The sequence below is a fragment of the Peromyscus maniculatus genome, chromosome 16 (assembly GCF_049852395.1).
Source record: "Peromyscus maniculatus bairdii isolate BWxNUB_F1_BW_parent chromosome 16, HU_Pman_BW_mat_3.1, whole genome shotgun sequence".
NCBI classification, from domain to species: Eukaryota; Metazoa; Chordata; class Mammalia; order Rodentia; family Cricetidae; genus Peromyscus; species Peromyscus maniculatus.
Genome location: NC_134867.1, coordinates 28,031,560 through 28,058,830, shown reverse-complemented (window position 1 = coordinate 28,058,830; position 27,271 = coordinate 28,031,560). Strand labels below are relative to the sequence as shown.

The following is a 27,271-nucleotide window of genomic DNA, read 5'->3' as shown; positions in this document are numbered from 1 at the left end:
AAATACCTTTATTAATAGACCCAAGGTTTCTCTTTTAGTAGAACTCAACACAAGGCACCAGGTCAACACAGAAATGGAGAAAGAAAATAAATGGAAAAGGCACTGAAACAGCCACACGCTTAACAAATCGCACCTGTCACCATCACTGTTTTCCTCTCCAGCTAACCATCCTCTGCTTCAAATTTTCTCAGCACAGAAGCATTTAGTGCCTATACTTAGATTTCTCTCTGATGTATGAAGTTTATAATGAAATGTGAAACCCTCTCATCTATCAAGATTGCCAACTAATTCATTGGAAAATCAAAACAAATTCAAGGGAGTATGTTTGGTACTTGATTCCAACAGTAAATTTTATGAATGCTCTGTTAAAATAATAGTAATAATGGATGACAGAGAAAGGGTACATCCAGGCAACTGTATTGGAGGATTCTGTTTTCTATAATGAATCTGTGGAGTGCCTAGTAAGTACTAAAGCATCGAGCCAAAAAAACTCTCAGAAGAGATTTATAGATATGATCATTTTTGCAATTTGTGCAGTGAATAAATAGCATGTTTCATTCTATGCCTTTATGGCAAGAAGAGCTGTTGGAGACTTGGAGAGAACTGAAATCTACAAAGGGCTATTTCATCTAGATCAGCCTGCACTTTCATCACATTTAAATTGCATTTTCTTTAAAACAGTGTCTATGTTGGAGCTAGTCTAAGGAATGAAAGGGATTTGTTTCTTTAGCAAATTCATGTCACCAGGCTTTGCTCCTTACCTAAGTTTTTTAGTTGACCCGTCTGCAATATCTTAGGTAGGCAAGAATTATTACCTCTATTTTTATTTCTCATAAAAGCTTAGCTTACTTACATAGTTCAGTCAAGCAGAATGATTTCCACTGGTCTCCAATGCCAGGTTGTCAGTTATAACCTCTCCAGATCCAGGCATTTCTCTGGAAGAGCTCTTGTCACTTAGTCTTACAACCGACCACTACTTATCCTTGATGTTAACCGTAGACATCAAACCTCTCAACTTCACATCCCCCAGACCATTCAGAGGCCTTTAGAACAGGGTTCTAGTCTCTCTCATCTTTGGATCCAGCTTTGCAGAGAAGAGAGCCTGCTGCATGGAAAGTATCCAGCAAATATCAATAGACTAACCAAACTGCCTTTCTCCACCCTGTGCCTTTCTTTCGGAAAACTACAAATCAAAACTTTGAGCTTCCTTTGCTAAGCTGGCCCTTCATATTGTTAGTTTCTAACATGAAAAACTAAGATGGGCATCGGGTTCACATGCAAACATGCCATCAGACAAACTGAAGAGTGAATCTTAAATTTTTTGGAAGCTCTCTACGATGCTCAAGCAGACTAACACAGTTAATGGGAATGAATTTATTTCTACAATGACATTGACCATAGATACTGATGGGCAGATGGGCTTATACAAGGTCTGGATCTGTCATCTATATGAAGGGAGGCCATATATAACAGTAAAGAGATTTAATGCTTCCTGCTAAAAGAATGAAGTTGTTATCGCTGGTTTTAATTTAACGTGAGGACTGGGCACAGCTTATGTGGGTGATGCCTGGGGCAGGCCAGTAGAAATGTGAGGAAGCAGCAATGGCAAGAATGCCTTTCTTCCTGCTGTGACTATAGAGGCTGCTGGGTCCTGGAAAAAACACAGCCATGCCCTACTACTTGCTTATAGAGCAGCTGCACAAGACCTACAGTAAAGTGGCAATTTGTGTCTAGATCCCTCTTGAGCTGGCAAGCGAACAGAAATGTTTCTTCCCAGAGGCAGAACTAAGAGAGAAAAAACAAAATCTTTCCTTCCACACAAGGTAGTAAATATTTGAGGATGTTTAGAAGCAAATTGATTTTTTTTTAAACAAACAAAAACACACAGCCTTTCTATGCACTGTTCAGGGTCCCCTGAGGTACAAGAGGAAGCTGGAGCATGTTATATCAAACTCTGAGATGGAAAAAAAAAAATCTTACTCTATCTCCCACCAAACTGAGATTCATTTCAGGAAGCCCTTCGGGTAGAAGACCCAAGTTCAGTGCCAGTATCACCCAAGGACAAGCTACCCTATTCTCAGGAGGAGACTTCCCACAATTCTGTGGTCTGTGGAGAAGGAACAGGGATAACTCCAGGCAATCTGATACCCTTTCTGAAATTTCTACGTGGTCAAGAAAAGTTCATTTTATTATCCACTGCAGTGTTGCGAGAGAGTCCTTGATTTATGTTCTTTACTACAATTAGCTTACTGCCCAACCATAATATGTCTCAACTGCAGCACTGTCATATCGGAAAAGGAATTAAATTCTTTTATATTTCTAGAATAGCATCGAAACCACTTGCAATCTCATTCTTCACCCCAAATGGACAGTTATCAGTATAATGAAAGGACAGAACATGGCATAAAGGATGTCCTCTGAAAAAATACTAGAATATAAAACTTTATGAGTCATAAATAAAATTTATAAGCCTGTAACACTATAGATAGAGAACATATCCTGGATGTAGATCATTCTGAAAACACTGATTGTCAAAATAACTAACTCCTGGCCTTCCAGTTCATCTCTGGTATCTATCGTCCACAGCCAAAGCAAACCTTTAAGAGCTCCGTTTCAAGGATAAGGAGTAAGCAAATGGGATGCCGATAAAGTGACTGTGTATGTTCTCGTGTACTCCAGAACAGAAACAGCTGAGCCCTAAGCTGGTGACAACAGCATACACCTATCATCCCAGCTATTCGGGGAACTGAGGCAGGAGGATGCTTTGAGACCATGCATTTGAGTTAAGCCTGGGTGACATAGGAGGATCCTATTTTTCACACACAAAAATGTCCTTTTCAACACACAATCCTTCCATTTGTATTCCCTTGTATGCATCAAATTAGTCTGCCACAAATCACCTATTATTATATCACCATTTATTAATTATCATGAAACAATCAGATTAATCAGCACAATGTAACTATGAATGGAAAAATGAAATACATAGGAAGAAATAAAACTTTATGCTTTCAGAATTCTACTGAGAAAATTAATAGCAGAAAATGGTACAATGATCAGATGGTGTTTTTTTATGCTATGTTTGTTATATACTTTATCCAACTTCATTACCACTCTGTCTTCAAGAATGGCATATTACTATATTTGCTGTATCAGATAGGGAAAGAAATATCTAGAGTGTTCATAATATTTCTTGTGGTTCTCAGTGGTGGACACCTGGTAGCCTTGGGCGTTATCCCTCATTAGCATCATTAAGATTATGGGCTCTTAATTGTTTTGCTATGTAATTTAGTGTAGAAGTAGGAAAAAAATGAACCCTTTATTAGGTCCCATAGGAACAATACAGCAACAAGGGACGGTGACTATCTGGGGGACTATTAGCCCTCTTCTTTAACCATTTGGATTATTGTGATTGCATCAGCCTGCCTATGGTTTATTAGTCCACTTTTGCCAGCTACTAACAGATGTAACCAACCTACTCTAAAATTCCCATTTAACAAAGCAGCCAATTTTAAATACTTATATATTGATTCTAAAAGGTCATCATATTTACCAGGTATGGTGGTACACAACTTTAATACCACCATTCCAGACACCGAGGCAGAGACAGGTATATCTCTGTCAGTTCCAGGCCAGTCTGGTCTAAATAACTGGTGAGTTCCAGGCCAGTCAGGGCTACATAGAGAAATCCTGTCTCAATAATGGCTGAAACTTAATACCTATTTGCCCCAATTTTAATGGTTGTTAACATATGCCTCTATGTTCAGTTATTTCTCTTCAGATCCAGCTATCATCCCATATCTCCTGTAATTCATTCTCTACTTTCCAATTTTGCATATTTTAATCATGGTCTTAATTTTAACTTTTTTTTTTCATTTTTAAATGGAGCTTAAAGTCAACTTCCAGCTACACAAAACTGCTTCCATCTTTATTTGTTCCTTTCCCCTCCTCCCAACTATAATATGTAAAAAGTTTCGCATACACAATGTGTGACTTTTCTTCCTCTGTGATATTGATCATGTCTTAGCAATAAAGAACCCAAAAGATGTGAAAGTGAGAGTACAGCACAGCTCAGCCTCCTCTGGGTTCCCCTCTTCATGGCTATCCATACCACAGAACATCCAAAAAGTTTCCTTGGGTTTTGCTGCTTCCTCCCTCATAAAAAAGAAAAAGGATAAACAATAATAAAATAGGATAGCAGACATTGTGTTATGTGTGCATGTGTGTGTGTGCATTTGTGTGGGGTGTGTGTGCATTATATGCTAACAAATGCATGCTTGCAAGGGCATTTTTACATGTGGGCACATGTATGTAGAAGTCATTGTTCAACCTAGAATATTGTTCCTCAGATGCCAGTCCCATGGTTTTCAGGAACAGGTTCTGTTACAGGGACCTGAGGCTCAGTTTAAGATGGCTTGCCATTGACCCCAGGAACCCACTTGTCTGCTAGGTTATAAGTGCAATCCACTATGCCTGACTGTTTTTATTTGTTTGTTTGTTCATTTGTGGGTTCTAAGTTTGGATCTTAGGTCCTTATATCTGCACAATAAGTATTTTATTAATTGAATTATTTCCCAGACCCACTACCTCAAACTTCAAAAGAAAAAAGTCAACTCAAGCTACCTAAAGTTTTTTTTTTTTAATCCTCTTTGAATTTTCCTTGTGATCTTGAGATAGAAAATTTCCATCCAGTAGGCATTTGAATCACCATTTTATTTTACCACCAGGTGTAACATGGAAGAGTCTCTTCCTGTTGTTGGTGAATCCTCTTGCACTCCATGTTTTCATCCCTAATTATACTTCTAACCAAGCTAGCTACTCTTCCCAGCTACATGAACAATCGTGTGCTGTCCAGTAGCCAGGCAAGATGCTTAGTCATCCTAGGGCCTTAGGTCCTACATAATCCCTGCGCTGTGTGATCACATAATCTACATGCATGCCTGGTGTAGCTACATAGACCCATATGGGCATGTGCAAGGGAAGCTATAAAATCAAGTACAACATTCCTTCTTTCTCTTCCTACTCAAACATTCCATGGGCCTATGCACACCCTTTCTATTTCCTTCCATTAATAAACTTTTATGGTGGGTTTTGTTATGCCTCATGGCTTCTCTCGCATGGTAAACAGTGTCACTTAATAAATATTATTGTGCTGCTAAATAAATAACACTCAGTCACTGTTCTATTACTGTGAAGAAATACCATGACAAGGCGAATCTTATAAAAAGAAGGAATTAATTGGGGGCTTGCTTACAGTTTCAAAGGCTTAGTCCCTTATTGTCATGGTGGTGAGCATGGCAGCATGCATGAGCTCAGAGCTACATTCTGATACACAGAGAGCAAAGAGATAAAGAGAGAGAGAGCCACAGAGCCTTCCCTTGGCTTTTAAAACCTCCTCCAACAAGGCCACACCTACTCCAACAAATTCCCAAACTTTTGAAACCTCAAAGCCCACTCTTCTAATGACACACCGCCTTAAACAAAGCCACATCTACTCCAACAGGCCATACCTGTTAATCCTTCCCTTACAGCTGATAAACTGAGGACTAAGCATACAAATATATGAATCTATGGGGGTGGCATTCTCATTTAAGCCTGGACATTCTACTCCCTAACACCCATAGGCTTGTAGCCATACCATAATGCAATATGCATTCAGTGAAACTTCGAAAGTCACCATAGTCTTTCGGTTTTAAGACTGTTTCAAAGTCTAAAAGTCTTCTCTGAGACTCAGGGCAATCTCTTAAATGCAACCCCCTATAAAATTAAATTCCATTTGAATATCACACACTTCCAACATACAATGGCACAGAATATACATTAGTATTCCAAAGGGGAGGAAAAGGAAAATGATGAAGAAACACTGCCCCAAAGCAAGAATGAAAACCAGCAGGACAAACTCGAAATTCTGCATCTCCGTATCTAATGTCAAAGGGCTCTTCAGATCTCCAACTCTTTTCAGCTTTGTTGACTGCAACACACTTCTCACTCTTGGGCTGGTTCCAAACCAGCTCTGCAAATCTTCTAGGCAGTTATCCTAAGGCTCTGGCATCTCTAACATGCATGTTAGAGGGTCTCCAACACAATCCGAACTTCACCTCCACAGCTTCAGGTTTCCATACAGAGACAATCCTGACACATTCTTGGCCTCACCAGTCTTTCTTAGCCAAGAAGGCAAATTCCCCAACACCTTTCATGTATCCTTGACTCTAAAGCCAAAACAGTGTGGTTGAAGATGCCAAGTTCTTCTACTTGTTGGGGCTGCAATCTACATTTCCATAAGTTTTCAGATGCTGAGAGTTTTCTTTGCTCCTTAAGCTTTCCTTTAATTCCTTTTCACAGCTTAGCTATGAGAGGTCTTGCCTTGAGGTCACCAATCTCTTTATTCTATTTTGCATCATCAAGCTTTTCTTTAAACTTTTTATCTTCTTGAGCACTGGAACTTCTGTTTTCTACATTACATTTCTTGGTGCTCCATTTTTCCTCAAATTGTACGTTTTGTACTTTCCCTTGTTCTGCTCGTTTCATCTTATTACAGATCTGCATAAGAGTGATCACTAATAACCACATGATACAGTAAAGACGAGGGTGTCTTGAAATTTCCTCTGTCACAGCCAATAATCCAACAGTGTTCAATTTAGCCTCTGGCAAATGTATAGGACAAGGGCAAAAAGCAGCCAAAATATGACAAGAATGGTCTCTAAGCAAGTTGCTAATATTCTGCCTCTCTGAAACCTCTTGAGCTGGGCCCATATTGCTCTCTCAGCATCACTATCTTTTAACGGTCACTAGGATGGCCCATTAAGCCCTACTTAAAGTGTTCAACTGCTTCTCTAGTTCAGAGTCCCAAATTCTTCCATATTCCTCCAAACAACAGCATAGTTAGGCCTGTCACAGCTATACCCCACTCCTGGTACCAACCTCTGTCTTAGTCACTATTCTGTTGCTGTGAAGAGACATCATGACCAAAGCAACTCTTTAAAAAGAAAATTCAATGTTCTGAAACTGATGAAGTGCTTGCCAAATTGTAGCCAATAATGAGTAAAACCTGTGGACGCCAGTCACATTAGAAGATATTTGACAAGGGTCAGTATTGAGACACCAGGTCATGAACATAGTATATATTTCATATCATTCAAGTCCAGATATCAGCAATATGGCTGATAATTGGTGTATGTGCTCTGACTCTTTCACTGACTGGCCACATCCCTTCTTCTCTCCCCATACTTTCAAGCCTTCTGTTCTTTCAGATACAGCAGTACTGAAATGAGAGCAGTTAATGACCCTCTTTTGGCCTCTTATTGTTCAATTGAGAGTAAAAATTGTACATCCATAATTTTAATTCAAAATCTAGAAATGATCCACTTATGTAAGTATGGGAAATCAAGAGCGAGACAGGTCAGTGAATAGGCATTTTGAGTCAGTCTGGCAAGTGGTAAATGAAAAGAAAGCATTATTGTAGGAAATTGAACTTATGACTCCATGGAATACATGAATGACAAGAAAGCACAAAGCCTTGTTGCTGACAAGAAGGAAGTTTTAGTCATCTGGACAGAATAGCAATCATGTTCTCCTAAATTATAATAAACCACAACCTAACCCAAAGTGATACCTTAACTTTCACCCCATGAAGACAGAGAAATACAAAAAGCTTCAGAAGTCTGAAACTAGTAAATGGCAATTTATCAACTTACACAAACATTTCAACAGTAAAGGAGCACAAGGCACAGTAGCCACTGCTGCTGTGAGCTTCAGCAATTATTCAGATCTAGCTATGACAACTGGTAAAACATCATGTTACACAATGGTTGTTCAGTATAGATAATTCAAACCTATCTGACCTTATACAAAGATGCCTTCTGGGGCTTTCATTGATAGAGAGAAGTCAAACTATGACTTCAAAACTTTGAAAACACAGACTGCTTTACCTGCTAAAGGCTAATAGAGCTGGTCACTATCAAGCAAATGGTAACTTAGCATTCTGAAAATTTCTAGAGTCCTTCATAATTATGATAAATCAATTTTTCCCATGCTCTATCTATGGAAAAGCAAAGCTGAATGACAGCACATATGTTTATAATGTGGTTTACTGAATATTGTATGCCCACTATTGAAATCTATTGCTCAGATGAAAAATTCTGTTCAAAATACTCTGTGTCTTAGTCACTAGTCTATTTCTGCAAAGACACAAAATGACCAAGGCAACCCTTAGAAAGGAAAATACTTAATTCTGGCTTGCTTACAGTTTCAGAGCCTTAGTCCATTATTATCATGGTAGGAAGTATAGTGGCAGATAGGTAGACAGGTAGGCATGGGGCTGGAGAAGTCACTGAGTGTTCTACATCTGGATCCCTGGGCAACAGGAAGAGAGACTGTGCCTGGCATGGACTTTTAAAACCTCAAAGCTCACCCCCAGTGACATACTTCCTCTGACAAGGCCACACATTCTGATCCATCTCACGTAGTGTCACTTCCTGATGACTAAACATCCAAATACACAAGCCTATGGGGCCATTCTTTTTCAAACCACCATACTAAGGCTCATGGACAATGCACCTTCTTATCTAAGAGCTCTAATGATGATTTCACAATGAGATGGTTGCCATTTTTGTGCCATAGCACAATATGTATTCTGCAGTTGATGAAACAAAGAATCATTTCATGTTTCAAGTTTATTATTTAAAGAACACATATAAGGCTATAGCTGAAATACATAATGATTTCTCTCAACCATCTGGGAAAGAAGATTGAAAACCTGGAAAGGATACATAATTCTGGATACCTTTAAGAATAATTAATATTCATGGAAGGCAGTGTGTATGCTAACATTAAAAGGGGTTTGAAAAATGTTGCTTTCAATTAATTGATCACCCATAGGGATCCAGGAATACAGTGGAGGACTTAACTGCACACAAAGTAAAAATATCAGAAAATTAGCATTAGAGACATGCAAGTGAATTGTAATATTAAAATGAAATTGTCACGGATATCAGAATGCTTCTAAGGAATGAAAGAATATTTCTAGAGCTAGAGTTCAATCCTGGTGAAGAAACTGTGGATAATGAAGCAACTACATAAATAGTTGATAATACCATTATCTAACTAGAGAAGACTGGCTTTAATTTTAAAGCAATTCTTTAAAGTACAAGCTCTCAAATAGCACTAAATCATCTATATCAACTTTTTGTTAAAAGCACAGTCAATCAATTCTTCAAACTTCCTTGCCATCTTATTTTCAAACATTTCTATAGCCACTTATCCTTCCTCAGTCACCACCCTGTTCAATCAGCAGCCTTTAACACAAAGGAAATATGCTCACTAGAAAAAAGATAAGGACTTACAAGGACTCAAGTGAACATAAAAATTATTTAACAACACAATTTTTAAAAATAAGAAGTGTATCTCCCTCCCCATTCTCCCACTCTGCTCCTGATCCGGCTGGTACCTCCCACTCCCCTAAGCTCTCTTTCCCCTGACCCTTGCCTTCCATTACGCCCCATCCCCAGTTTGTTCATGTAGATCTCATCTATTTCTGTCATTGGGTGGTCCCCGTGTCTATCTCAGGGTCCTCTTTATTAGGTAGCCTCCCTAGAGTTGTGAGTAGCAGTCTGGTTCTCCTTTGCTTTATATCTAGTATCCACTTATGAGTAAGTACATACCATGTTTGTCTTTCTGAGTCTGGGTTACCTCACTCAGGATGATTTTTTCTAGTTCCATCCATTTGCCTGCAAACCTCATGATGCCATTGTACCACATTTTATTTATCCATTCTTCAATTGAAGGGCATCTAGGTTTTTTCCAGGTTCTGGCTATTACAAATAATGCTACTATGAACATAGTTGAGCATATGTTCTTGTGGTATGATTGAGCATTCCTTGGGTATATGCCCAACAGTGGTATAGCTGGGTCTTGAGAGAGGTGGTTTCCCAATTTTCTAAGAAAACACCACATTGATTTCCAAAGTGGCTGTACAAGTTTGCATTCCCACCAACAGTGGAGGATTGTTCCCCTTGCTCCACATCCTCTCCAACATAAGCTGTCTTCAGTGTTTTTGATCTTAGCTATTCTGACCCGTGTAAGATGGTTATGTCAGAGTCGTTTTGATTTGCATTTCCCTGATAATTAAGGATGTTGAACAATTCCTTAAATGTCTTTCAGCCATTTGATCTTCTTCTGTTGAGAATTCTGTTTAGTTCTATAGCCCAGTTTTTAATTGGACTGTTGAGTATTTTGATGTCTAATTTCTTGAGTCCTTTATATATTCTGAATATCAGCCCTCTGTCAGATGTGGGGTTGGTGAAGCTCTTTTCTCATTCTGTAGGCTGTCGTTTTGTCTTATTGACTGTGTCCTTTGCCCTACAAAAAACATCTCAGTTTCAAGAGGTCCCATTTATTAATTGTTTCTCTCAGTGTCTGTGCTACTGGTGTTATATTTAGGAAGTGATCTCCAATGTCAATGCGTTCAAGACTACTTTCTACTTTCTCTTCTATCAGGTTCAAAGTAACTGAATCTATGTTGAGGTCTTTGATCCACTTGGACTTGAATTTTGTGCATGGTGACAGATATGGATCCATTTGCAGTCTTCTACATGTTGACATCCAGTTATGCCAGTACCATTTGTTGAAGATGCTTTCTTTTTTCCACTGTACACTTTCAGCTTCTTTGTCAAAAATCATATGTTCATAGGTGTGTGGATTAATGTTGGGGTCTTCAGTTCAGTTCCACTGGTCCACATGTTGGTTTTTTATGCCAGTACCAAGCTATTTTTATTACTGTACCTCTATAGTAGAGCTAAAGTCAGGGATTGTGATGCCTCCAGAGGTTGTTTTATTATACAGGATTCTTTTGACTATCCTGGGCTTTTTGTTTTTCCATATGAAGTTGAGTATTGTTCTTTCCAGGTCTGTGAAGAATTGTGTTGGGATTTTGATGGTGATTGCATTGAATCTGTAGATTGCTTTTGGTAAGATTGCCATTTTTACTATGTTAATCCTACCTATCCATGAGCATGGGAGATCTTTCCATTTTCTGACATCTTCTTCAATTTCTTTCTTCAGGGACTTAAAGTTCTTGTCATACAGGTCCTTCGCTTGTTTAGTTAGAGTTACCCCAAGGTATTTTATATCATTTGTGACTATTGTAAAGGGTGATCTGATTTCTTTCTCAGATATATATAGGAGGGCTGCTGATTTTTTTTGAGTTAATATTGTATCCTGCTACATTGCTGAAGGTGTTTATAAGCTGTATGAGTTCCTTGGTCGAATTTTTGGGGTCACTTATGTATACTATTATGTCATCTGCAAAGTGAAAGCTTGACTTCTTCCTTTCCAATTTGTATTCCCTTGATCTCCTTTTGTTGTCTTATTGCTCTGGCTAGAACTTCAAGTACTATATTGAATAAATATGGGAAGAGTGGACAGCTTTGTCTTATTCCTGATTTTAGTGGAATTGTTTTGAGTTTCTCTCCATTTACTTTGATGTTGGCTGTTGGCTTGCTGTAAATTGCCTTTATTATGTTTAGGTGTGTTCCCTGTATTCCTGATCTCTCCAAGAACTTTATCATAAAGGGGTTTTGGATTTTGTCAAAGGCCTTTTCAGCATCTAGTGAGATGATCATGTGGTTTTAGAATGGAGACGTAGGTACCATGATGAATGAAGACCCCAGGGGAATAAGAAGAAGCAGAGTTCTAGGGAGGTCCACAGAAATCCACAAAGATACCTCCACTGTAGACTACTAGCAATGGTCAAGAGAGTGCCTGAGCTGACTTGCTCTGGTGATCGGATGGCCCAACACCCTGGCTGTCATGATGGGACTCTCATCCAGTGTCTGATGGAAGTAGATGCAGAGATTCACAGCCAAGCCCCAGGTAGAGCTCTGGGTGACCAATTGGCAAGAGAGAGGAGGGATTGTATGAGCAAAGGATAGTGAGACCATGATTGGAAAAAGCACAGGGACAAATAGCCAAACTAGTGGAAAAGCATGAACTGTGAACTAATGGCTAAGGAGCCCCTATGGAACTGGACCAAGCCGTCTGGATAAGTGGGACAGTTGATTAGCTTGAACTGTTTGGGAGGCCCCTAGGCAGTGAGCCACGACCTGTCCTTGGTGCATGGGCTGGCTTTTTGGAGCCTGGGGCCTATGCTGGGACACTTTGCTCAGCCTTGGTGTAGGGAGAAGGGGACTGGACCTGCCTCGGCTGATTCTACTAGGCTGGGCTGACTCCCCAGGGGAGACCTTGCCTTGGAGGAGATGGGAATGGAGGGTGGATTGTGGGGGAGGGCTGGGGGTGGGATGAGGGAGGACAGGGGAATTTGTGGCTGATATGTGAAATTAAGTTAATTATAAAATTATATATATATATATATATATATATATATATATATATATATATATATATGAAATGTATACTGCTTTAGCCATAATGTTATTGAACACTTAATATAAACTACAGAATAGTGGGAAGACAGCTTTTATATGTACTGGAAAGCAGAAAGGAGAAAGAAACCATGTAACATGCTTTAGTGTGGATTTTCCTTACCCTTCCCTGTCATGGATGGGAATCAGTCCTATAGTATTTCTGAGAACTGCATGAACCTTGAAGTGGCTGTGATTCAGATTTTGAATCCAATAACACTAGGCATACAAAAGGTATGGAATGTTTGGCATAGGCATAGAAGTTAATGGAAGTGTGGAGAAAGAAGAGTTACTGCCATTGTCAAAACCAAAGCTTTAGTTCCTATAGCAAAACTCCACAGCAACCTCAAGAAAGCCAGCATGTCTTAGCACTCTATCCATAAAAGCTCACCTTCAAAACCTGGTTTCACCTCCTAATTTTATCTAAAATAATGTACTGCTCAAACATTTTGAGGCTGGCACTTAATATTTTCATGATGAAAACAATTGAAATTGTTGTAAATAGTAGATACTAAAAACCTCAATATTTTAGAATATCCTACTATATAATTTTAATAAATATAAAGTAACCTAAAATTTATAGGTAATTATATGAACAATATTTCAATAGGCAAAAACTTTACATCATTCTGCGTAGCTCCTTTTATATCCTTTTCATATTTCCATCTCCAGTAAATTTTATCAAAATATACACATTTAATGTTTAAATATTTTCACTGATCAGATAACTCTGCAGTAAAAATGAGTCAATGTGATATTTTAAAATCCTCTAAGACCACACAACTCTACATGTTAAAAATATTTCTGAGTTGAGTTACAATTATAATTAGGAGAAGAGAATAATTAAGTGAATATTTAAAATTATAATCTTTGTTTAATATTGTTATAGACTGTGGGAAATTAATCTCTTAATGATATTAATGGAATTGGCTTTTCCCACATCTGTTTCACATATTCTGTGTATGATTATTACTTATTAAGATAAGGAGTCAGGGCCCAGCATCAATCCTGTTTGGTTTTTATTGCTATTACTATGGACATTCATTGTTCACATAAATAAATAGGAATGGAACAAATTCATTTCATTACAGCATATCACCCAAGCATTGACCTCCTTTCCAGCTATACGCCAAGAGTCACTGATCCTTCATCAAAAATTATTTTAATCATATATTGGCTGACAACTCCATTAAGTTGCTCTGCAATTTTCCTTGAAGTAGAGAATTGTAAACCACCTGACTTGTAGATGGATTTCTTACTATTTGTCAGAGTCATCTATTTGTCAATACTACAACCAAATAATAAATCTCAATCTCACTCTTCCCCTGCTGTCCCCCTCTCTCCCCTTCTTCCTCTATCTACTCCTTCCCCCCCCCTCTTTTTCTCTCCCTCCCCTCTCCTTCAAAGCTATGGAAGGTCACAGTGAAAAATCCTTGTAAGTACCTAGGAATATGCACACACTTTAAATTCAACCACACAAATGCATAGTTGTAATTTTAGATTATATCTATATCCATTAACTTCTAAATGTGTTCTAATACTGTAACAAACCAAAGAATAGATCTGAATAAAACCCAATTATCTGAACGACCTCCCAAAGATCTTACTAATAGAAGCAAATAAACACACACAGACACACTTCACAAATCTTTAGTAATTTAGTCCAATTTTAATAGGCCTATTCAGGGACCTTCCAAGAGAATACCAGGATTTATTTCCTCAGCAAGATTTTATTAGCCAGACAAGTAATATCACTAGATCAGTCACTTATAGCAGCAGTTCTCAACCTGTCTCTACCCCTTTGTGGGTCAAATGATCCTTTCACAGGAGTCATACATCAGATATCCTGTACATTAGATATTTACATTACAATTCATAGCAGTAGCAACATTATCGTTATGAAGTAGCAACAATAGAATTCTATGGTTGGGGGTCACCACAGCATGTACTGTATTAAAGGATGGCAGCATTAGGAAGATTGAGAACCACTGATTTAGAGCATTTGGAAAGCAAGCAGATTGATGCTTTATTTAGGTTCTGGATCAAAAGAAACACAGAATTGGCTCAAACATAATCTGCGTTATGGATATCACAATGTCTCAGGCCGCGACAAGGCGCAGACAGTGGTCAATCTTTAGTGTTAGCAGCACTCTTGCTTTAGAACCCTGCAATGAGAAGATCTTCTTGTGCAGGAAACACACAGAACTGACAAAAACACACAAGACACTAAAAAAGAAAAAAAAAAACAAGAATGCAAAAACCTTCTTTAGAATATTAAATCCAACACAAGAGCCTCCTTCCCACCCTGCAAACCCTAATTCTACCTTTATTTGTGGAATGCAGCTCCTTAATGGAGCTTTATTTCAGCTTTTCTACTTTTATCATATAATTGGCATGAGATTAAATTATTGTTTGAGAAAATGACTATTAACTACAATTACATGAAAACATTTCATTTTTAATTTATGAGTTGATGTCTGTCTATGCTTTGCTGCTTTGTTAGTATTTTTCCTGTAGGAAGTAAATTAGGGCTGATCTTTCATGTTTACCTACCATATCAAATGAAAAATGATTAGCACATACATACAGAAGAGGAGTGAAAATTCTCTTTACGCCTTGTTTTAAAATCACCTTAAGTAGTCTCATCCCCAGCCCTGTGGAAGACCACCTGCCGGGGCTTGCCTGCCTTCCCTCTTATCCTAAATTCCCTGGACACCATGGAACCTCTCCAGACCTACTTTTCCTCCCTGACCTCATCCCTCTGTGTCAGCCACCAATAGGCAGAGAAGCACCCTCTCTCTGCCTGGGTACTTTCTGGCCATGATGACCCCTAGGAACCAGGTAGGCAATCTTCCTTCTCCCTGTTGTTGTCCATTAAAAAAATCCCCCAATCTCACCCCTAGCCCTGCAGCAGACAAGGAGCAAGGGCTCGCCTTTCCTCCTTGACACCACTCCCTTGGAAATCCACAGATACTCCTGGCAGATCCAGTTTTCCTCTTCCCTGTGCATGCTCTCCAATGTCCTCCCTTGTAGCACATCTCCATTCTTCCATTTCAGCAGAGAAACACATTCTATCCTGGACCCCCCACATGGTCACACTGGCAGGATTCAGAGCACTCCCAACCAGGCAAACCACAGACAACACACTCTCCTAAGATTCAGAGAGGGCAACAGAAGCCAAGGAACAGAGCACCTGACAAAAAAAAGAAGACCAGATACTAACAATACCTGGAATCACAATCATTCCAAACTCAGATGCCTAGATACCAGCATAGAAGCACAAATAATAACAGCCAGGACAAAGTGTCTCCAGAACCCAGACACAGTCATTGTCTTACAATGTCTCTCTGGGTTCTTTGTTTGTTTGTTTGTTTTTCCCTTACAGACCGTTTGCTTATATACTATGATTTTCTATTTTGTTTTTATGTGTTTTCTGTGTTAATGCGTGTGTCTCAGCATTAGTATGTATTTCCTGTGCTTTTTCTTTGGATTTTTGTTTGCTTGTGTATATTTTTCCTATCCTACTTTCTTTGTTTTTATTTTTTCTTATTTTCATTTATTAATCTTTTAGAGGCTTGTTTGCATTCTAATGAAGGAAAAAGGGTTAAGTGCAGAGGATCTTGGAGGGGTTGGGGGAGGTGAAACCATAATAAGAATATATTGTATGAAAAGTCTATTTTCAATAATGGATTTTGAACTAAAAGCCTAATGTAATAATTCTAGAAAATGAATCTCAAGGAAGAAAAAGAATGAACAATAAAACATTCTAAAAAGAAAAAAAAAATGACCCTAACCTATGACATGGTACTTTAACCATAAGTCTATTTGGGAAGTAGCAGAATTCCAATACATCTGTGACCCAAACCTTTGGCAATCATCTCCAGTACTGATGGTAGAGATGCTTATTGATATACTGGGCCAGCAGAGCTGTGAGGAGAAAAAAAAATGTTTCCAGGAGCTGTAAGAAAATGTAGTTATCTTTAGTGGACTTTGTGAGGTCAGGGGAGGGAGAAAAAGGAGACTGACATACGGTGCAGTGAATTCTCTGTTCTGTCACCGGCTATGAAGATGGAGGAGACCACACAAGTAAGGAAGATTGTTTCTAAAAACAGCATCAGCCCCAGCAGCCAGATCTGAAATAAGAACCTCAGCCCTACAACTGTAAGGAAGTGAACCTGTCACAGTCTCAGGACCTTAGAAGAGGACACTGGACTCCAGATGTCGGACAGCACAGCACAGCAGATGCCGTGGATTTAATCACCAAGACTCCAATCAGAGAAGTAACCCACTATGAAGATCGCTGACTGATGTTACTGTGAACTAACAAACAGATGCTATAAGACACTAAATTTCCCCAAAGGATACAAAGCAACAGAAAATGCATAAGCCTTCAATGAACCATTACGCAAGTTCCCATCTCTTTAAAAAGTCTAAAATGTATTATACTTCTACCCGATTTTATTAGTCATGGCCATGTTGAGGAACAGATGCAAAAGAATGTTTATAGTATTAGGAAAGAGGATTTCTTGGGTGTCTTACATGGCCAGAGGCTGAGTAGTCACACAATAGGAGTTTGAAAGCTGGAAAGTCAGGGAGCCTGTGGCTGCTCAGTCAAAAGGCTGGAACCCTCAGAATAAGACAGACCAATGAATGGCCTCACAGTCTGAGGCCAAAGGCCAGGGAGTTCCCTGGGGAGTCAGTGATGTTAGTTTATGCAAAGGCTTGAGAAGCAGAGTTTGACCATCAAAGGCAACAACAACAACAACAAAAGTGCAGCATAAGATTTGATCTTCCACAAGTGTGCCTGCTTCTCCCCTCCACTTTTTGATTCAGCCAAAGAAAGCCCTTGCCTACCAACTGAGATGCTTGCATTCAGGGTGAATTTTCCCTTCTCAATTCCATGACACCCATGCCTATCACCTCTGAAAGAACCCCTACTGGCATACTCCAAAGTACACTTTACCAACTCCCTAAGTCTCTTTCAATCTAATCACACTGCAAACAGCAGAACCACTATACTGTTGAAGAAAATATATTCATTGACTTTGCACTTTGTACTATGAGAAAGGGCTCTGCAAAAGAAAAACAAACTAATTTGGTAGAAATCAAAAACTTAAGTTTCAGTTCAGTTGACAAGAGACCAGTTCTCTCCATCCTTGTATTATTTATTGAGCCATCGAGTCATGAGTGAACCATGTATGCACTTCTCTTATATTACACATTTGAGCTGAAAAGGAAAATGCCAATGAACATGCCAAAGTGCATGGAGAAAAAAGCCCATGAGGCTTCAACTCTACACAATGAATACAGACAACTGAGGGAAGACGGGAGCAGCAGTGGTGGCCTACCCCAGGGAGCAGCACAACAATCAGCTCTCCAGTGCTAAAGGATCAGCCCTGAACATATACACACAGGTAGTATTATATCGATTGAACAGGTTATATTCAGGAATATATATATATATATATATATATATATATATCCACATACATATACATATATGAATGCAATAGCAATTAGTAAAAGTAAAAGAGGCTGTGAATTTGAAGGGGAGCAGGGAAGGGTACAAGGGAAGGTTTGTGAAGCAGCGATCCCCTCTTATAACAGGACTGACCCTAACAGGGCCAGCTGCTTTTTGTTTGTTTCTTCCAGGAGCCAGTTTGCTAAGACCTCTGCCCCATATTACCCCACCATCCTATGTTGACTCGTGCCTGGCTTCAATCAGACCCTCAGGAAGTACATCTAGTCTGGTAGCCAATCAGGGTCCTACCTGGACACAACAGGAACTGTCCTTGCTATTTTTCAGTCAGATAGACTCCTGACACAGCAGACAGACCCCTGACACAGGAGACAGACAGACTCCTGACACAGCAACCTCAGTTGCTGACCAGATGTCATGAGCCAGTCATAAAATGATTCCTGTACCTGTAAGGGCTTATACCCAATCACTTTGAAGTATACTTAACCACAGCTGGAATTCCCCTAAGCAGGCTTAAAAGGAGCCTTTGAGCTTCTCTTGGAGTCACCATTTTGCCACTTTGTCAGATGGTCTGACCCCCCTACATGATGGAATTTTTTTATTAAACATTCTTGCTGATTGCGTATGAGTCTGGTAGTCTTTTATGGGATTTCTCGTGGACCCTAACAGTTTGGAGGGAAGAAAAGAAGGGAAAAATGTAATTAAATTACAATTTCAAAGGAAAAATAAATACACCCAAAACTTACATTAATTATCAAATCATAGTATGGAACTTACATCCTTCCACAAAAGAGAAGCATGAATATCTTAATAATTTAAGACTATCTTTTATATATTTAATAACTTAAATTTATATTCCTCCTATAACCATACTCTAAAATCCATCTTTACTTAGCGCATAGTACTATAGCTAAAAGTTTCTCCGGTCCTGCCTGGGCCCTGCAGTCCAGAGGCCTGCTTATAAAATAATCACAGAAAGGTTTAATATTATTTATATCTGCTCGACCATTAGCTCAGACCTACCACTGACTAGCTCTTACACTTAAACTCAGCCCATTTCTGTTAATCTATATGTTGCCACGTGTTCCATGGCTTTACTTGTGTGCCATTTCATGCTGCTCCCTGGACAGCAGGCTGGTGTCTCCTCCTCAGCCTTCCTCTTCCCTGAATTCTCCTTGTCTGCTTATCCTGCTTATATAGCCTGCCTGGCTACTGGCCAATCAGCTTTTTGTTTATCAACCAATCAGAGCAACAGATTCATAGCATACACAACATCCCACAGCACTATACACTTTAAATGCCTGGACTCCTGACAACTTCTCTATTAAACAAGCCAGTGACTGAAATCCTCATTCTTGATTCTTTTTTTGTTTTGTTTTGGGTTTTTTGTTTGTTTGTTTGTGTGTGTGTGTGTTTGTTTTTGTTTTTTGAGACAGGGTTTCTCTGTGTTGTTTTGGTGCCTGTCCTGGATCTTGCTCTGCAGACGAGGCTGGCCTTGGACTTAGAGATTTGCCTGGCTCTGTCTCCCCAGCACTGGGATTAAGGGCATGGGCCACCACCGGTTGGCTCACTCTTCATTCTTAACTATGTTCTTTGAAAGTATCCATTTGAGTGGCATTGCTCTCTTTTGTTCTTACCTTCCTTCCTTTTTCCTTATAGGCATTTTAGTTTTCACACTGAAAGTGCTAACAGGCTAAACTTGATTAGAGCAGTGATGTGTTCCACCTCCACTACTCGTGAGATCACCTAGAGACATTCCAATTTTAAATGCCCAGATCCTAATCTCACAAACACTTCTCTCATTGGCCTGAAGTAGAGTCTAAACTAAATTTGATTTTGCTTTGAAATCTCAATGTTATTTTTAACTTGAATCCAAGATTCACAGCCATTGATCCAAAGTTGTCTCATATTTTTAGAAGGGATTATAGAGAATTTTTACAGACAGAAGTCTGCAGGACAAGGACACTGCAGTATGGTGGTCTTGCTTTGTGCCCTGGACACCTGAGAACAAAGACAAAGAAAAGCAGAGTGAAAAAGCTACAAAGTAGCTGTGAATGTTTGCCAACTTCCTAGCTCCGCCTCCTCAGAGCATTCCTGTGGACTCTTCTACCAGAGGAGTCTAGCTCAAAATAAAATAAAATGAAATGAAATAAAATACCCACAGAAACAAAAATAACTCACACTATTCCTTCATTTAACATTTCTTAAACTGCTTACTCAAAACAAGTCACCTCCTTTGCTAAGACCATTCTATCCTTCTTACAATTTAGTTTAGTATATGATGTCATTATTTTTTACAGACTGCAACATAATCCAAAAATTCTGTTTTCATTTTTTAACCCTATTCAAAACAGTTCTTTACTTTTTGTAGCATATATAATTTTTATGTGGCTTCTTAATAATTTACTTGTTAGTGGGAACACATTCATAACAGAAATTTGAGTATATAACCTGAATACAAAAGATATTAGCACTCTATCTTATACTCTATCCTCTGGTCCACTCACCTATTTTTCCTAGTTTTGAAAAGATTGCATCTCTTTCTAGCCTAAATGCTTCCTTACACTCTATTCTTTTAGCTTACAACAATCTCTTTTAACCTGATTAATTCTTCCTTTTATCTTGTGTTCAATAATTTTTATTTTTCAGAAAAGTTTTCCTTGATATCTAGAGTGGAGTTTTCCTACCCAAATACAACCCTGGCAAGCTCAATTTTGACAAAACATACTGTAGCCCATCACGGTACAATTTTTCTAGTTCCTTAATGATCACTTTGTTGCTTCTTTGAGAGCTTATTGCAAAATTGGGCCTCAACAAACACTTAGTGAAACAATGTCAGTAGTGTTGTGTATCTGTGAAACATTTTCAGTATCTGAACGCATTTGAGTGATTTGTGGGGTTGCACCACAGGGGATTTATTCATCTTCACTCAAGAGAACATTGGGTCACTTTACAAATCAGCAGTGTAGACCTGCTTCACTTTTTAGTTTTACAAAATTCTATTATGACAAATTGGTAGTCTACTGTTTTAAGAAATGATCTTAATCCCTTTATTCACCAGAAGGACCTGTGAAGGAGTAAAAATACTTGCACATACATATTTGTTTATGTATTTATCTTACTTGCTTAGAACTTTTCAGGTATGTTCAGGTATGGTCATTGATGTAAAGGTATATAATTTTTAATTTTGCCATATTTCATCAATTTTATCTCTAGATTTGTTTTTCCATTAATAGCATGGCTGATGATATATTATTTTTAAAATTTCATCTTTTTATCTTGCTTATTAAGTGTTCATTTTTATATTTTGCATTTACTATTATAGGAAACCATTTATATGCATTCTAGTCAATACATGTTTCAACTTCTGTGTATCATTTGCAAAAGATTTCATATCACAAAACTGTGGGCATTTAATGATTTCAAATGGTTCCCTAGGCCAAAATTTTAAACATTATCTCAGTTCTTTAATTGATAAGAGAAATATCAGTAACAGTAACTAACAGCTTTCCTGACTATTATATTGTTTATCCTTAATCTAATTTTCTGCTAAACTTCATAAGGACCAAGAGTAGTTCTATGTGGAAAAGGTAAGTAGTATACAAAATGCATGTGTAAGTTAAGTTTGAAAAGACAGATCATATATATCCACATGTGCAAATATATTTCCTTTTTGATATTACAGTGTAGGTTAAGGAAACATTTTAGAATTGCTTGTAGGTTGTTCTCATAGACATTTGATGTTATAAATAGTAAAGCATTTCTCAGTTACCAATGTCCATAAAGTTATATGTGAGAATCTGAGCATAATTACTTCTAGAAAAAGCAGGAACTGAAGAATCAATAGGTGTAACCACAACATCAATAACAATCAAATACAACATGAGCCTTTACACTAAATAATGGAGAGTCTCATAAAACAATGGTTCACCTTTACTGTTTGCTAGCAGAAAATTCATTTTAAAAATGAAGAAAAACTGATTAATAGTTCCAGAATTCAAGTTATAGAATATCCTGATTCAAAACCCGGACTAGAAAAACACAACTTCATGTTTTGTCATCACTTGAATCAGAATGGATATTACCAAATAATATTTAGTTTTTCTTAATACTATAAATATTTGAGACAGAACAGGAGGTGGATAATCAGTGAGGAAACCCAAGTACTTAGAACACATTTTGTAATCTGGCAGTCTTTCAGTCTAGAAGTTACAGGACTGGCCAGGTGGTGATGGTGCATAGCTTTAATCCCAGCACTCTGGAGGCACAGACAGACAGATCTCTGAGTTTCGGGCCAGCCTGGTCTACAGAGCAAATCCCAGGTCAGCCAGACATATACAAAGAAACCCTGTCTCAAAACACCAAACAACAACAAAGTAGAAGAAGGTAAAGATATAGGGATTTGAGAAAACATTGCCAGATATAAAAATGTTTAAGTACTACTATCAGACAAGAAAAACATTAATGATCCCTACACACACACTCCCTTTCTCTATCTCCATCCCTCTGTCAATGTGATCCCTTGCCTCCCCCCTTTCCTCCTTCTCTCTCATGAACAGGCATCTGCAGACACAGAACTAGAAGTTCCTTGCATCCCATTTGATTCAGGATCTCTAATAATCTCTCATCAGAGTGCCATCCACGGCAGCTGAAGGGAGGCTGTCTGACCAAGCCATGTTCTCTCCCTGGGAAAGAAGTATATTACTTAGCATGCAGCCTCTTTTTTTTTTTTTTTTTCAAGATAAATGCAGTGATATCAGAGGGCTTTTCAGTTCTTTGTTAGACATCTTCACAAGGAAGACCCACAGATATTTCCAAATTAACCTTTTCAGATTCAAGGTCATCCTATTCCTGCTGCAAAAGCTTTCTTTTCCCAAAATGTTTCCAGCCATAGTTAATAGAACAGGGATTCAGGTAAGGTGGGTTTTCTGGCATTATATTTTATCCACCCTCTTCCCCACTCCCACAGTCCAGCACACGATAATCACTGAGTAACAATATGCAAGATGCACACGATAATCACTGAGTAATAATATGTAAGATGTGCACGATAATCACTGAGTAACAATATGCAAGAGAAAATTGAGGAGAAAGGAAAATATAGATGAATGACAAAATGAGAAGAAATGGATCAGAATGAGCAAAGGGAAAGGAAAAGAAAGATAGTGTGATCACCCTGGAGCCCAAATTCTCCATTGGTTTTGCATTTTCAAATAGATAACTTTTTATTTGTGAAATTCTATTTTTTAATTGAATTAGTGCACAGCCTTCTAATATTTCCCACTGTGGGCCACAATTCTCTTGTCCCTCAAAATGGCCAGTCATAGTATTAACTTGGGTTTCTTGTACATTTTATGTTTTGTTGCAATCACTATAGCTACCTTTGCTTTTGATTTAATGGATTGTACAACTTATAAATAGTATAAAATCTGTTTAGTTTAGCATTGGTCCTAAAATTCCATTGTTGTGTTTCTATGTTTTAATTCCCTAGTATCCAAAACCAAGACCTTGCCTCTGTATCCTACTCACTAAAGCCACACAGAGGCACAAAGTAGAAAAATATCTTTGCCTCTGTTCTTCATTCGACAACCACGACTGAAGTATCACAACTAGATGATTTTCATCTCTACTTTATGTAGCTAAATGTCTTAATATACAACCCAAATTCATATTCTTCAGTAATTTGTTCATACTTTTAAATTTGAGAAATCCCATAATATTGAAGGTCTAGGAAATTTTGTTAAGATATTGCAATATTAATTTTAATGTAAAAATGATAAATATCACATTAACACAAGCTCATAATTTGGTGATCAAGAGATCCCTAGGGTGTCATCAGCTTCCCCAAAGACTAAGGGATTCATCTCCTCAGGAATTTAACATCCCCACCACCCAGATCAGAACTCAACCATTCTTCAAACACCCATGCACTAGGTAAATGGTAACCTGGTCATATTTTTCTTAAATAAGTTAAAAAATAATAAAAACAGTATACAATAATATGGAATGCAAATAAAGCATTACCAACTTACTAAAAGGCCATAGTCCTTTTACATTAATCTAAATATAATATTGCATGAACTCTTACATTTTAATAGTCTCTCCAACATCTCTCTGAAACTGGCCAATTTCAATAAATATGAACATACCTAATATTATATTGATCTAGATCCCTAACAATCCCCACTCCCCTTTCTGTTCCCTCTACTTGTCTCTCTCATGTGTCAAGAAAATCATATTTTAGCCCTCTTAATTTAGTTAAGTACTCTCTAAAGCCAGTACCCTCTGATTAATAAATCAAATTTGAACAATAATACTTCACTTATCTCTTACTTAACTCATTTTGTTGTGGCAAAATGCATGGGCCAAATCCTGTGAGCCAGGTCTATAATGACTCCACAGCCTGCAATGCAGAGTGTGCTCCCTCCTCTCTCTCTCCCTTCCTCCCTCCCTCTTCCTCTCCCCTTCTCTTCTTCTCCATCCTTCACCTCTCTCTTGCTTCTACTTTACCCATCTTTCTTCCTCCCTATCGTGTCCAAGTCCTGACTTGCTCTCCATAAATGGTGGAGCCAAGTATAGGTAAACAGGGAGATTTTAAGGTCTGTTTTCAGCAACAGCCTGAATTCAGCTATATTATCCAATAAGATGAACAGCATACCACGCTTTGTTTTTCTTCTTAAGAAATTTTTCTCAAAATGGCCAGAGCTCTCATGGTCTCAATGTGATAGCAATACTAGATGGCACAATTCCTTTAGCATTGGTTAAATTAAGATGTTCATGTGCTTCTTATCAGACTCACATGATAAAGGGCTCTTCACCGTTAAAGAATACACCTTCTGAAGACAGCATACACTAATGTGTAAAATGACATAGAACGTCAAGGATACACAGGACACCCCCTCAAGGGGCAAAAAGAAAAAAAAAGCATGAACCTCCTATTTAATTCCATGAGTCTTTCTTTTTTTTTTTCTTTCTTTTTTTTTTTTTTTTTTTTTTGACTGTGCTGGAATCTGTATTGAGCTCTATGAAACTAAGTTAATGAATCAGGATGTGTAGAGAGTAAGACACGCATAAAGTATTATTCCAAAAAACACAATAATAAGTAGAACTCAGTTTATTACTCAAAGGCAAGGCATTATTTTTAATATTAAAATTACATATGGAAGATAACTGGACACCCCAAATGATAGAATGATTGTTTTGTAATTCCAAAATGGCTTTACTCTTGGGCATTTGATTGCTCTAAACTGCTGGCATTTCCTGAGGTTTAGCTGTGATGCCAGTAAATCAAGATGATGTTTCAGCCACGCTTGGGTTTTAAAGCACTAGCTCTCAAACCGTGTGTCCAAGCCATTAGTAATGTGTAATTGAAATCTTAATTCTCACCGACTTTGGCAGAGTTAAGCCACTTCAGGAAACAGTAATGCTATCTGACGCGCATGACCTTTCTGATTAAAATAACTTGTCACTTTGACAAAATGCCCCTTCCCTATCTCATTAGCAGAATCAGAGACTCCAGTCTTCAAAAAAGACATTGATTTCAGGAGATGCCTGAGAAATTTGCTTTATTCTTGGAGGTGTTATTAGAATAATAAACTACTCATCTAAATGTCATTATTAGCAAGAAGAACTCCAGTATCTATAATGAAACACTATGAAAACTTAACATCAATTACAAATGCAAACCCAAGGTTATCCAAAGTCTATATGAAGACCAAATCCAAATATATTCCCAATTTATTGAGTGCTCTGGATATGCAAATGTTCACAAACTAATTAGACAAATCACCATCTAATATTGGTGTCATGATGTTGACTAACTTGCAATTGTGTAGACATTTGTAGGAGATAATTGGATGACATTTAAGTCCACAGAGAGAAAGAAAAAGAGAAAACAATGGCACTCACAAGCAAGAGCCACTTTTCTTCCTGAGTTCTCATTTGCTATTCAAACCAGACTTGAGCTCAGGATAGTTTGAAGGAGGCACAGAGATCCAAAGCCACCATATGTAAGGCATATTTTGGAGGTAGCTGAACTTCCTACAAAAGCATGGGTCAATGAGAGTATAATGGGGCATCTGGAAACAATGCAGAGCAACACAATGTCGTGTGATGAAATTTAACTTTGTAGGCCAGGCGGTGGTGGTGCATGCCTTTAATCCCAGCACTTGGGAGGCAGAGGCAGGCGGATCTCTGTGAGTTCAAGGCCAGCCTGGGCTACAGAGTGTGTTCCAGGAAAGGCACAAAGCTATACAGAGAAATCCTGTCTCAAAAAAAGAAAGAAATTTAACTTTGTAAATTTAATCATAGTTATTTGCTATCTTTCTTAAATGGACATTCGTGGATGTGAGGCAAAAATCAAAAAAGAAAGAGAAAAATATGGAAAGAAGTCACATATTCCTAAAGTAGCTGGACATGTAAAATAACATGGTTATTTAAATGAATCAAACAAGTCTTCCATGAAGGGGTAAAGAATATAGATATTATTTGAAATACATTATTTCAAAGTATTGCATGTGCATGTATGTTTGTGCTAAACAGCAGAACTTTGGTATTCTAAATGCATACACATTTTTTAAAAAAATTATAAACATTTGGCTGATAGCTCAGGCTTATTACTAACTAGCTCTTACATTTAAATTAGCCCATATCTATGAATCTATTTATTGCCATGTGTTCCATGGCTTATGAGTTCTCTGGCATCTTGCTTCTTGCTTCTTAAGCAGTTGGCTCAAGTCTGTCTCTACTCCAACCCTCTTCCTCTGAGTCCTTAGTTTGATTCTTCCACCTAAGCTTATCCTGCCTTGCTTTAGGCCAAAACAGCTTTATTGTCAACCAATAAGAGCAATGCATATTCACAGGGTACAGAAGGATCATCCCACAGCATTTCCCCCTTCTGTCTAATCAAAAAGGAAGGTTTGAACTTTAACATAGTAAAATTGCATACAACAAAACAGTTATCAAGTAAGAATTATAGTTACAATATCTAAACTATTTGTATTTGACAAAATCAGATTAAACATTCAATTACATATCTTGGTGAGTCTGAAGTTTCATATCTAATTGACCTTTATCATAACTAAGGAAAATTATAATTATAGCTATCCAGTTTTTTTAAATTTTTTATTCACTTTACATACCAACCACAGATCCCTCTCTCATAACCCCTACTGCTCCCTCCTGCCTCTCCCCCTTTAATCTCTCCCCCAACAGGGTAAGTTCTCCCATACGGGGACAGCTAAGCCTGGTACATTCAGTTTAGGTAGGACTAAGCCCCTCCCCACTTTTCCAGGGGTGAGTAAGGTGTCCAAACACAGGTAATGCGATCTAGAAAGCCAGCTCATGCACCAAGGATAGATCCTGATCACACTGCCTG

General features: G+C 38.1%; 1 protein-coding gene across 2 annotated transcripts in view; it reads right to left on the bottom strand.

Moving 5' to 3' along the window:
- Positions 1–27,271, bottom strand: part of Nkain2 (sodium/potassium transporting ATPase interacting 2) — a 1,058,393-nt gene that overhangs the window by 853,876 nt on the left and 177,246 nt on the right. The gene's annotated exons all lie outside the window — the stretch shown is intronic.